Source organism: Nicotiana sylvestris, chromosome 9 (assembly GCF_000393655.2).
Source record: "Nicotiana sylvestris chromosome 9, ASM39365v2, whole genome shotgun sequence".
Taxonomy (NCBI): Eukaryota; Viridiplantae; Streptophyta; class Magnoliopsida; order Solanales; family Solanaceae; genus Nicotiana; species Nicotiana sylvestris.
The window spans coordinates 139,896,763-139,911,714 of record NC_091065.1 but is presented as its reverse complement, the minus strand read 5'-3'; positions in this window follow the sequence as shown (position 1 = coordinate 139,911,714).

The following is a 14,952-nucleotide window of genomic DNA, read 5'->3' as shown; positions in this document are numbered from 1 at the left end:
AAAATAAATGCACAAATAATTAAGGGGATTCAACATATATATATTATTTTAAAAAAATTACCTAGTTACGCAGTGTTATTTTTGGGGGTAGGTGGCTCCTCTTCTGCTTATATATCCTGAATAAAAAGTTTGTGCTTTTATAATAATATAAATAGATAGGTAGATATAGATAATAAACATCACAGTAATCCAACTTAACATCCAGATGTTCCTCACTCAAGTTAGAATAGAGACACATAAATGGAGTCTAGATCAAGCAGCTCCTTGCTAACTTCACATTCAACAATACATGGTCTACTAATTGCTACAACAACTAATTCTCTGTTATAAATATATTATATTATGGATGTTTATTTAGTACTTCGTTGTAAATAAGCTTTCTGAAGAAGCTTATCCATATGGGACTCCGCTGTAAATATGTTTATCTATTTAGTACCCTATTGGAAATAAACTTCTTGAAGAAGCATATCACTTCGGTACCCGATTATGGATAAACATTACCTCCGGTAGAAGATTATCCATACCGGGTATAATAAGTTTATCCTTTCGATACTCGATAATGGATAAAATATTACCCCCGGTAGAATATTATCCATACCGGGTATAATAAGCTTATCCTTTCGATACTCCATTATGGATAAATATTACCCCCGGTAGAAGATTATCCATACCGGGTACAATGAGCTTATCCTTTCAGTACTCCGTTATGGATAAACATTACCCCCAGTAGAAGATTATCCATACCTGGTACAATGAGCTTATCCTTTCAGTACTCCGTTATGGATAAACATTACTCTCAGTAGAAGATTATTCATATCTGGTATAGTAGCAACTTACACAACAGCTTCCTTTCTTCTATAAAAAGAAGAGATTTCTGTTCATTATGTACATCAGTTTGAATTCGAATAATATATCTGTTTCTCTCTATACTTGTCTTTACTTTACAATCTTTATTTTATAACACGTTATCAGCACGAGACTCTGCCATCTCGAGCAAATACTTTGAAATTATCTGAGGTATGCACATTCTTTTTCTATATAATGTCAAATCTTTCTAAACTTGAATTTGTAGCCCTGGATATATCGGGCAAAAGCTACATATCTTGGGTGCGTGATGCTGAAATTCATCTTGATGCGATGGGTCCGGAAGACCGACCTACTGGGTCTTGTCAATTCCCTGAAGTGAATGAGACGAACTTCCACCAAGCTAAACGTGGAAGATGTCGTGTCCCTAGTCGTGGTCATGGCCGTGGTTGGGGAAGAAACTCTAATCATGGTAATAATAATGCACCAAAGAACCCTCCTCACCACCAGTAGTGGAAAAGGAGGGAACAAAAGCATGAAGCGGTACAAGCACCAAATGCAAAAAATGCATGCTACAGATATGGAGGAAAAGGGCACTGGTCACGTACCTGTCGTACGCCAAAGCACCTGATTGAGCTTTATGTGATGACCCAAAAGGTCATCACTTGTTTTAGAAATAAATTCTGTGTTCCGAGGCCTTAAAAGCCTCTTTTTGGCAGCACCTCAATTTGCGTGCATAGTCCGAACGCGTAGCCGGAAAGCCATTATGTGAAAATCTGTGAAAAATAATGAATTTTGATTTTAAAATGGATTTAAGTTGACATCAGTCAATATTTTGGGTAAACGAACCCGGACCCATGATTTGACGGTTCCGGAGGGTCCGTGGGAAAATATGGGACTTGGGCGTATGCCTGGAATCGAATTCCGAGGTCCCAAGCCGGAGAAATGAATTTTTTAAAGAAAATTATTTTCTGAAATTATTTATGAGTTTTGAAAATGAAACGTGTTTAAAACATGATAGTATCAGGCCCGTAATTTGGTTCCGGAGCCCGGTACAAGTCTTATATGTGATTTAAGATGAGTCTGTGAAATTTGGTAAGAAACGGAAGTTGTTTGAGGTGATTCGGACCCGTAGTTGTGAAAATTGATACTTTAAAAGTTTTGAGATTTTTCTTAGATTTCTATGCTAAATTCGTTGTTTAAGAGGTTATTTTGGCGATTTGATCGCACGGATAAGTTCATATGATGTTTTTGAGTTAGTATGCATGTTTGGTTTGGAGCCCCGAGGGCTCGGGTGAGTTTCGGAAGGTTTTGAACTTAGAAAAAAGTTGCAGGTTCTCAGTTTCTAGTGTTCTGGTATGTTGTTCTTCGCGTTCGCGGAAGGACTCTCGCGAACGCGAAGGGTAAGTCAGACTGAGTTCAAGTAGTAAGTCTAAACAGTGAGGAAATAGTGATAAAACTCCCCGGAGGGTTCAAATAGTTGGCACGAAGCCCAAATATGGCAATCAATCCAATTACTGAGGACAACAAATAAGCTTTAATCAATACGCGGTAAAAGCGTCACTCAGGATGGACCAAGTCACAATCTCCAATAGTAAATGACCCCACGCTCACCATCAAGCGCGTGTCTCACCTCAATATAGCACTACGAAGTGCAAATCCGAGGTTTCAAACCTTCAGGACATCATTTACATTCATTACTCACCTCGAACCGGCAAAACTCTAGCTCACGACGCCTTTAACTCTCAAATCGGCCTCCTCGCGCGTCAAATCTGACCAAAACCAGAACGAATATGTCACAATATGCTAAGGGAACATAACCCAAGCAAAAACAATCGAAAAATATCAAAAATCTCGAAATTAGCAAAACCCGAGCCCCGAGCCCACTTCTCGAAACTCAGAAATTTTCACATCATTAGATTCCTTATCACCCCACGAGTTCATACATACCAAAAGTTCTCAATTCCGACCTCAAATAGTCCCTCAAATCCCAATTCAAAAGTTCAAAATCCCAAGCCCTAGTTCTTCCAATTTTTAGCTTAAATTCCATGAATTTCTAGGTTAATTTCACAATAGAATCACGTTTTTGGTTCATAAAACTTACCTCCAATCAATTCTCCTTGAATCCCTCTTCAATCTCCCTCAAAGAGCTCCCAAAATACTCAGCTATGGTGAAAAAAATGGCTTAAAATCGCGGATGAAACAACTTAAAACATTCTGCCCAGGGGTTCTTTTCGCATCTGCGGACAAAAATCCCGCTCCTGCAGCACCGCTTCTATGGGCACTCCTCTGCATCTGCGGAACTTCACCTAAGGTTCGAAATCCACATCTACGACTCCGTAGATGCGGTTCCTATACCGCACCTTCCTGCCTTGCCCCCTCAAAACCGCATCTGCGTATTTCCTTCCATATCTACGACACCGCACCTGCGGTCCCAATTCCGCAGGTGCGGAAATACCAGAGCAGCAGACATCAACTATCTTCTAAGTTCCAAAAATTCCCGTTAGCCATCCGAAATCACCTCGAGGCCCCCGGGACCTCAACCAAAAGCACCAACACATCCTAAGATCTCATTCAAACTTGTTCCAATCATCAAAACACCTCGAATAACACCAAAACAATCAATTCACATCGAATTCAAGCCTAAGTTTCTAAAAACTTCCGAAATACGCTTTTGATAAAAAACCAAACCAAACCATATCCAAATGACCTGAATATTTTGCACGCACATCCCAAATCACATAACGAAGCCACAGCAACTCTCGAAATTCCGTTCCGACCCTCGGATCAGAATCTCACCTATCAACCGGAAATCGCCAAAATACTAACTTTGCCAATTCAAGCCTAATTCTACACCGGACCTCCAAAACCACTTCTGATCACACTCCTAAGTCACAAATCACCTTCCGAAGCTAATCGAACCATCAAAACTCACATCCGAGCCCTCTAACTCATAAGTCAACATCCGATTGACTTTTCCAATTTAAGCCTTCTTAAAAGAGACTAAGTATCTCATTTCTTACCAAAACCACGCCAAACGCAAACCAACCAACTCGACCACATAACACACGGATAACGAAGCATAAAGAAGCAGAAATGGGGAAAACGGAGCAGTAACTCATGAGAGGACTGGTCGGGTCGTCACATTACTATAATATATTTTATATATGTCATTTGAAGAATATGGATAAACCTCAAATTATGTTTGGATCAAAGACAAATCATGAAGATATTTGTGTTATTGATAGTGGAACAACTCATGCCATATTTAAGGATTAGAAATACTTTTCTTATTTGGATAAGGAAAAAGCAATTGTTTCAACAATTTCTGGTAATATAAGTTTGATTGAAGGCTCCGAAAGAGACATTATATTTCTGTCTAAGGGAACAAAACTTATTATAGATAATGCATTGTTCTCCTCCAAGTTCCGAAGAAACTTGTTGAGTTTTATAGATATCCGCCGAAATGGTATCATGTTGAGACAATAGATGAAATGAACATGGAATATCTTTGTATTACAAAGAATATTTCTGGCCAGAAATGCATTGTAGAAATGTTACCGACTTTATCTTCTGGCCTATAGTATTCAAAAATTAGTACAGTTGAAGCACACTCTATCGTAAACCAGAAGTATACAGATTCAAATACTTTTGTGCTTTGGCATGGCCGTTTGTGCCATCCTGGATCAATAATGATGAGACGAATTACTGAAAATTCGAGTGGGCATCCATTAAAGAACCTGAAGATTCTTACAAATAACGAATTTTCTTGTAATGCTTGTTATCAAGGCAAAATGATCACTAGACCATCACCAATGAAGGCCGACATTGAATTCCCTGCCTTTTTAGAGCGTATACATGGGGATATATGTGGACCTATTCACCCACCAAGTGGGTTGTTTAGATATTTTATGGTCCTCATCTTCAAAATGATCTCATGTGTGCCTACTATCATCTCGCAACCTGGCTTTTGCAAAGCTATTAGCCCAAATAATTCGATTAAGGGCACAATTCCTAGATTATCCTATAAAGGCTATTTGCCTTGATAATGCTGGAGAATTCGCATCTCAAGCTTTTGATGATTATTGTCTATCAATTGGAATAAAAGTTGAACATCTTGTAGCTTATGTTCATACTCAAAAAGAGTCATTTATTAAACGCCTGCAATTGATAGAAAGACCACTACTTATGAAAATAAAATTATCCACTACTGTTTGGGGCCATGCTATCTTGCATGCTGCATCACTTATCCGTCTCAGACCGACACATTATAATAAATATTTTCCGTCACAATTAGTTTTTGGTCATGAACCAAATATTTCCCATATACAAATTTTTGGATGTGCTGTATATGTGCTAGTAGTACCACCACAGCGCAGTAAGATGAGACCACAGAGAAGGATAGGAATATATGTTGGGTTTGAATCACCCTCTATTATTCGCTATCTTGAACCATTGACAAGAGATTTATTTACTGCTCGATTTGCAGATTGTCTGTTTGGTGAAACAAATTTTCCACAATTAGGGGGAGAGAAAAAGAAAATCAAAAGAAAAATTGTGTGGAAAGTTTCATCATTATCTCACTTTAATCCACGTACCCCTATATATAATCAGGAGGTCCAGAAGATCATCCATTTACAGAATATAGCAAATCAAATGCTAGACGCATTTACTGATTTGAAAAGGATAACTAAGTCACATATCCCTGCAGAGAATGTGCCTATTCGAATTAATGTCCCAGTAAGACCATCTACTAGTATGAGGGCTAGTGAACCTAAAGCACACCTAAAACGTGGTAGGCCTTTAGGTTTTAAGGATCGAAATCCTCGAAAAATTAAATCGATAAATAATCAAAAAGATACTATGAAGGGATCTCCTAAAGAGACCCAAGATCTGATTAGTTCTGAGATTCCTGAAGAAATCAATGAACCTGAAGATCAAGTGAGTGAGGAACTTTAATAAGTTCTACCGGTGATGGGATTAATTTAAATCGATCTGAAATAGTGGTGGATAATATTTTTGCATATAATGTTGCACTTAATATTATGCAAGATAGTGAGGATCTTGAACCCCGATTTGTCGAAGAATATCGACAAAGATCTGATTGGCCAAAATGGCAAGAGGCAATTCAATCGGAATTGAAGTCACTTGCTAAAAGAGAGGTCTTTGGACCAGTAGTCCAAACACCTGCTGGTATAAAACCAGTTGGTCATAAATGGGTTTTTGTGCGAAAAAGGAATGATAAAAATGAAGTTGAAAGATACAAAGCTCGCCTTGTTGCACAAGGATTCTCACAACGACCTGGAGTCGATTTTGATGAAACATATTCACCTGTTATGGATGCCATAACATTTCGATATCTCATCAGTTTAGCACTACATGAAAAGCTTGAAATACATCTAATGGATGTAGTTACAGCTTATCTGTACGGTTCACTTGATAATGAAATTTATATGAAAATCCCTGAAGGATTTAAAATGCCTGAAGCAAAATCTCAGGAAATGTATTCAATCAGATTACAAAGATCTTTGTACGGTTTAAAGCAATCTGGGCGCATGTGGTATAATCGCCTTAGTGAATATTTGCTGAAAGAAGGTTACATAAATGATGTTATTTGTCCATGTATTTTTATAAAGAAAATGGCATCAGAATTTGTTATACTTGCTGTTTATGTTGATGACATAAATCTTGTTGGAACTCCAGAAGAGCTCCAAAAGGCAATTGAATATCTTAAGAAAGAATTTGAGATGAAAGATCTTGGAAAGACAAAACTTTGTCTTGGTCTGCAAATTGAACATTTAGCAGACGGGATCTTTATCCATCAATCTGCCTATACAGAAAGGGTCTTAAAACGCTTTTACATGGACAAAGCGCACCCATTGAGTACACCAATGGTTGTTCGATCACTTGAAGTGAATAAGGATTTGTTCCGACCTCCAGAAGAGGACGAGGAACTCCTTGGTCCCGAAGTACCCTATCTCAGTGCAATTGGTGCACTAATGTATCTTGCTAATGCTACAAGGCTTGACATAGCATTTTCTGTTAATTTACTATCAAGATATAGTTCTTCTCCTACACGAAGACATTGGAACGGGATTAAGCATATATTGCGATATTTAAAGGGAACTCTTGATATGGGTTTGTTTTATGCTAACAAAGATAGTGCAGATCTTCTTGGTTATGTAGATGCATGTTATTTATTGGATCCCCATAAAGCTCGATCTCAAACCGGGTACGTATTTACATATGGAGGTACTGTCATATCATGGCGCTCCACAAAGTAATCTATTGTTGCTACTTCTTCAAATCATGCTGAGATAATAGCTATTCATGAAGCAAGTAGGGAATGCGTATGGTTGAGATCAATAATTCATTTTATTCGAGAAAAGTGTGGTTTGGAATGTGAGAAAAGACCCACAATATTATACGAAGACAATGCTGCATGCATAACCCAATTGAAGGGAGGATTTATAAAAGGAGATAGAACGAAGCACATTTCACCAAAATTATTCTACACATACGACCTTAAGAAAAATAGTGACATTGATGTGCAACAAATCCATTCAAGTGATAATCCAGCAGATTTATTCACTAAATCTTTGCCAACATCAACTTTTGAGAAGATGGTATACAAGATTGGAATGCGGAGACTCAAATATTTGAAACAAGGTTTTCATTAGGGGGAGTAAGATACACGATGCACTCTTTTTTCCTTACTAAGGTTTTTTCCCATCGGGTTTCCTTATACGGGTTTTAATAAGGCACCTAGCAATGCGTATTACTAAATATGTGTACTCTTTTTCCTTCACTAGGATTTTTTCCCACGTGGTTTTTCCTAGTAAGGTTTTAATGAGACACATTATCTTTTAATGAACATCCAAGGGGGAGTGTTATAAATATATTATATTATGGATGTTCATTTAGTACTCCGTTGTAGATAAGCTTTCTGAAGAAGCTTATCCATATGGGACTCCGTCGTAAATATGTTTATCTATTTAGTACTCTATTGGAAATAAACTTTCTGAAGAAGCTTATCACTTCGGTACCCGGTTATAGATAAACATTACCTCCGGTAGAAGATTATCCTTACCGGGTATAATAAGCTTATCCTTTCGATACTCCGTTATGGATAAACATTACCCTCGGTAGAAGATTATCAATACCGGGTATAATAATCTTATCCTTTCGATACTCCGTTATGGATAAATATTACCCCGGTAGAAGATTATACATACCGGGTACAATGAGCTTATCCTTTCAATACTCCGTTATGGATAAACATTACTCCTAGTAGAAGATTATCGATACCTGGTACAATGAGCTTATCCTTTCAGTACTCCGTTATGGATAAACATTACTCTTAGTAGAAGATTATCTATATCTGGTATAGTAGCAGCTTACACAACATCTTCCTTTCTTCTATAAATAGAAGAGATTTCAATTCATTATGTACATCAGTTTGAATTCGAATAATGTATCAGTTTCTCTCTATACTTATCTTTTCTTTACAATCTTTATTTTATAACATTCTCGGAATATTTGCACCCTATGGCCTTCTTTGAGGCCATTCCTTAAATTCTTGCATCGTTAGCCTAGTTGGACTAAATTTTTACCATAAAAAGTACGTAGCTAGATAAATATTTCTTTTTGTAGACAAATTTAGCTTACTGGGCTGACGAGGACAGGATTTAAATAGTGGCATCAAAGAAGGCCATTCGTGCAAATACCCCTATATGTGCAACTAAATATTTTGGAAGTTTCCTAGAATACAGTAGTTGAATTAGAATAATTTCTTGCCATTTATAAGCGAACTCCTTGTTTACCAGGGGTTCAGGGGACTTTCATATGATTATCACCGTGTATGTGTGTATATGGTTAGAATATGGCTTGTCCGATTTTGCTATCAAGCTCGAGTATTGGGGTACTCATCGAGATTGAGGCCAACAGCGATCAAAACCATATATGAACGATTTCGAACGAAGCACAATAAAGGAAATGTGAGATGTCCGTAACAGGTCAAAAGTTTCGGCAGAAATTCCGGAACAAATCAATTCAAAGGCGCTTGTTTAGACTTATCATGTGATTTACTTTTGTAATTAGAATAATTAGGATTCCTCTACTATATAAAGAGGAGTCCCCACCATTTGTAGACACCTTACATTCACGAATATCAAAGCAATATAACATTTCCTAGCTTACATTCTTGTCCATCGGCTTGTTAAATCTCTACCAGTCTGACATTAATCTATTTGAGGGCATACAAGCTCGAGAGCTTAATTACGTTGCAAAGTCGGTTTGCTTTATTTTATTGTCAATTCTCATTGTTTATCTTTTTCTTTATCCATTAGTATTAGGTGAAATCACGTATCCTTAAAATCACATTATACGTTTAATTGTTATCCATTTTTTAGGGTAAATAGTTTGGCGCCCACCATGGGGCTAAGGATAATAGTGATTTCCTAGTATTAATCCTCATAACACACACTGCTTTTACACTTGTTCTTGTAAGTGTCTTTGATATTATGAATCAACATGTCAAACTCTCAAGTAGTGCCCACTCACACAAACGCCAGCCTTGGTCTTCATGGCGAGAACAAGCACATAGTCTCCTCGGGAAACGGGGTACCTCCAATCAATCTCGATGGACCACATGCAGTAGATACAGTCAATGTCAATTCTCGTGTTGCAATTCATGGAAATTTAGGTGTCAATCCTGAAAATAGCGTCCGCAGAGACACCTGGGTAGCCGATCAGAACGCACAAAGTGGTGAAGAAGGCCGGATTAGCCTTGGAATGATATTTGAAATATTGCAGACTCAGCAAGCTGCAATAGCGCAGCTCCAAAATCATAATCGAGCGCCAAGCAGAATTGAACTCGATGCATCACAAGAAGTTATTCCTAGGGTCGAGCCTATACCAGAAAAATTGGACGATAGTGGATCCGGAACTGACCTGCCTTCATGAAAATGCTCGAGGAGCTAACTAAACGGATCGAATCAGGAGAAAAGAAAATTGAGGCTAACGATAAAAAGGTAGAAACATACAACTCATGGGTTGATCAAATACCGGGGGCACCCCCGATTTTAAAGAGTTTGGATTCGAAGAAGTTCGTACAGAAGCCTTTCCCACCGCGTGCGGCTCCAAAGCCCATTCCGAAGAAATTTCGCATGCCAGAAATTCCTAAGTACAATGGAATAACTGATCCAAATGAGCATGCCACTTCTTATACATGCTCAATAAAAGGAAATGACTTAGAAGATGATGAAATTGAATTTGTTTTGTTGAAAAAAATTGGAGGAAATTTATCGAAGGGGGCAATGATATGGTACCACAATTTACCGCTAATTCCACCGAGGAGGTATTATACGTTTTTTATGTGAAAGACCAAGTTCCCTAGAAGCAGTTACTTTTTAATTAAAAACTTTGTTTTTCTATTGAGACTGAATTCTGGCCTTACAGTTTTCTTTAAAGTACCTAGTGTTACCACAGTGAGTGCAAAGCCAATTGTCAGGTACAGTAACGTACTTGCTATGAGGGTTGTAGGGAGTCTTTTTCCTTTGGAACCCAATTCCCCGTCTGTTTTTCCCATTGTTTGTGTACAAGACAGTGATAACATCAGAGGACTAGGTCCACTTAAGTGATTTTCAAGATCACTCTTCACTCTTCCTAGTTCTTCCTGAAGTTGTTTGTTTTTCTCAAGCTCGACACACAAACTAGATTTCACTAATCTTAACTCATTTTCAAGATTAAGGTGTGCCTTACTTGAAACTTCCTTTCCCTTTTGAGTGTTCACAGGCCTATTTTCCCTTCTTAGTTCCTCAATTGTTTCCTTTAGATATACAACTACCACCAATAGGTCATCTCTCTCGTGCTCTATATTTGCAATTCTCTCAGTCAAGGTATCTTTTTCCCTTTTTAAACTCTCAATAGTCTCTATTAGATCAACCGTAACCACCACTAGATCATCTCTCTCGTGTTCTAATTCTCTTAGTTCTGTGGTTAGTGCATTTTTATCATTAATGAGATTGTGATAAGAATCAATTAAAACATTTGCCAAAGATATAAGCTTCTTTTGATAATAGGATTTCAAATTTCTTTGAACATGCAGAAGGTTTACCTCATCATCATCATCGTCATCTCCATCATCATCAGACTGCACCATCAAGGAAAAAATAGAGTCATACTCAGCTGCTTCACTTTCCACTGCCATCATGGAGCTGTCACCTTGCCCATCATCTTCTCTGAATTCGCTAGAAGAGTCTCCCAATACAGCAAGAGCCTGTTTCACAACGTTGTCAGCGGCGTCTTTTCTTTTTAATCTTTTGTCAGGAACCTGGTTCCTCTTTGCTGCTTTATCAGTGTTGTGTTTGTATTTTTTACGCCTCATGTTTCCGTACGTGAAAGTACTCCATATATAAATTGATGTAAGCTCAAAAAGGGGTGAAATCCTTCTACAAGGCTAAAGAAGGTTTATCAAAGTATTAGGTAAGTTAGGATGAACGAGAATTTTTAATCATAATTTAAATGAGTTTAAAGTCGTGATATGGCTATATATGATGTTTGGATATGGAATATAATGTTTGGAAAAAATCGGATTTAAGTTGTGGAAAAACCGACTAAGGATTTGCTTTATAACGAAGTCTTTTGAGCAATACATTTCATGTATTATATGAGGTATTTTCGAGACATATTATATACCAAAATGAAGGTCTTGGAACCTAGTTTTCAATGGTCTAAAGCATTTATTAATACGACATCGAGGCAGAGAAATATGGATTTTTAAAGTAGGGTCGCCAAGTCACGTTGCCGCACTTCAGAGAAACTGGCAGGTTTATAGGCCAAGTTGCGACACAGTTTTATCCCAATCTATTGAGAGTTACATGGATATATTTATATGGAATTAAATCCCTATGTGTCTAGTTTCCAACTCTGTAAACCGTTTGTCAATACGATATCGGAGTAGAGAGATACAAGTGTCCGAAGTGGCACTGCTCAAGCTGCCAAGCAGGTAGCTTACCCACCTGCTTGGAAAATTGAGGTAGTGGGCTTATAAGTTGTCTTTACCCATTACATTTAGTCAATATAAAGAGATTTCTTACGCCAAAATTCTCTCAAGCTCTCCATGAACTGGTCCAAGATCTCAAGAACCAAACTCAAGAGAAATCAACATAAATCATCATCAAAGGTGTTAAAGACTACAAGAAAATGCTTCTATGATGTTGTGGTGTGATTGAGGGCTATTATGAGCTAAGATGAGATAGGGTTTTGAGTTGTAACTGTTGTACAAGGTACGCATAATATCTTCTTGATTGTGCCTAAGGTTAATCTTGTGTTGGTTGTGTTGTTTGAGTGAAAAACCATAAGATAACACTTGAAAGAACATGAGATATGGTTGTCTTTTTGGTTGGACTGTTTTATGGCTAAATATATGGTTTGTGGTGGATGAAAATTGTGAGAAATAATTTTATAATATTGTGGCTACTGTTGTTAAGCTTTTCTAGGTATTAATTAAGTTGATTGAAGAAGAAACGATGAAAAACAAGTGATTGACGATAAAAATTAAGGTGTTAGACATATGGGGCTGTTTTGGAAGGCATTTTGTGGATGTTTTAAACTAGAAATAATATGGTACATATAAGTATGATATTCTTAAGGTTGTAAACTAATTTATGGAATAAGAGTTGGATTAAAGTTATATCTTGTTATGAGTAAAAACGAGCTTGCCGCTCAATATGATTGTTAAGATAATCGGAGAAACTCATATTGGATTATATTATTGTTGTTACTATTGTTGGTTATAGTTGTTATTGTTAGGATGTTGATGACCCTTAGTGGTCTTTGGGATGTATTAGAAAATAGGGGAGTTACTGCTCGATTTTTCTTAAGTCATACGACTAGCCAAATCCGATGGTACGACATTATATGTTAACGGAAATATCATTTCACTTGTTGTAGATGAAAGAAGTTGTGTTGAGTTTGGTTGAGTAATAAGGAAGAAATCATACAGGTATGTTAAGGCTAAACCTTCCTTCTTTTGGCATGATCCAAGTAACGATATGTAAACGTAATAATATTCCATAAGTGGTTCTACTCTTAGCAGTTAAGGATATCTATGTTATTCATTTCCGTAATGTGATATTCAAGCATGTCTAAGTACGTATCTAGTTTCCTATTGAGGCATATGATAAAGATATTAATGTTCATAATATAAGTGATACATGCATCTTCATGCATTTACCACCACACTATGACTGGTCGGGCAGTTACCACCGGTTGGGCAGTTATGTATCATTATTTACCATCGTTTGGGCAGTCATGCATATTCATTTACCACTAAGCTACAATCGGTCGAGCAGTTACCACCGGTTGGCAGTTATGTATCATTAATTACCATCGATTGGGCAGTCATGCATATTCATTTACCACTAAGCTACGACCGGTCGGGTAGTCATGTATTTACCATCAAGCTACGGTCAGTTGGGCAATTACCACTGATCAGTTGGGCAGTCATGCATCGATATGGATAATGGTTCCAAAGAGGTTATATATATATATATACACACACACACACATATAAGTATAATAAGTATGCATATACGGTAGCACTTCAGAGGTTCAGGTGATTTGTATATCTCTTTCGTTAATATTGACTTATTATTATGTTTTAATTCTGCCTTGCATACTCGGTACATTATTTGTATTGACGTCCCTTTTACTGGGGCGCTATGTTTCATGCCACATAGGTGTAGATAGGCGAGGTGAGGACCCTCCACTATAGGCTTCCTCTAGATATCAGCTTTTTGTTAGTGAGCTCCACTTCTTCCTAGAGTATTGCCGAGTAAAGTTCTATATATGTTATTTTATTTTATGAGGAAGCCGGGAACTCTATCCCAACCTATATATTATGATCATGTTTTCCTAGAGGCTTTGCAGATAGTGTCTTATGTATAGTTAGGTATGACATGTCAACGGCCTTTTCGGCCCTTATGTATCTCTATAAATCTTTTAGAATTATTTATGTGAGTTAAGTTTTAATATTGTTACTTATATATATAGATGTGGCCTATCATGGCCCATGACGAGTTTTATAGTAAATAAGGATAATGTACGTGGCGCTCGGTTGAGTAGGCATCGAGTGGCGGTCGTGGCCCCTCCAATTTGGGTCGTGACTATATTGATCTTGCTTGAGAAGAGGGCAATCATTTATGAAGTGTCTTGACTTACCGCACTTATGACATAGGTCATAACCTTTTGGATTGCTGGAGCTGCCCCCTTTTGGAATGCCTTCATTTCTGCGAACAATTTTCTGAAACTTGTTTACCGTGAAAATGGTAACAACAATTAAATTTGTAAATGGGATTCTAAAAATACGTGATCTATTCTCGAGCTAGTTGTTTAGAGCAGATGATGCCTCAACAGTCTCGGCTCCCAGGCTTTTGGCCAACACCAAACCTCTAATCATAGCCTCGTACTCGGCTTCATTATTAGTTAACTTTGTGGTTTTTATGGATTGCTTGATTATGCCGCCGACGGGCGGCTTTAGGACTATACCGATTCCGAATTCTCTTATTTTTGTGGCACTATCTATGAACAGGGTCCATACCCTGGAGGACGTGCCTGATTTCACCAGAAGCTCCTTCTCTACCTAGGGCACGAGGGATGGTGAGAAGTCGGCCACAAAATCCGCCAGCATTTGGGACTTGAAGCCCGTCCGAGGTTGATACTCGATATCATACCCCCCAAGTTCAATGGCCTATTTGGCCAATCGACCCGATAACTCAGGTTTGTGCAGTACACTCCGGAGGGGATAAGTCAACAGGACGCAGATACGGTGGCACTAAAAGTAAGGCTTTAGCTTGCGCGAGGTGCTTATCAGTGCGAGAGCCAATTTTTCCAGATGGGGGTACCGAGTTTCGGTGTCCCCCAAGGTTCGGCTTACATAATAAACAAGAAATTGTGTACCTTGCTCTTCTCGGACCAGTACGTCGCTTACTACTATTTCGGACACGACCAGGTATAGGTATAGAATTTCATCCTCCTTGGGTGTGTGCAACAAAGGCGGGCTAGATAGATACCGTTTCAGTTCTTCTAGGGCGTGTTGGCATTCTGGAGTCTATTCGAAGTTATTCTTTCTTTTGAGTAGGGCAA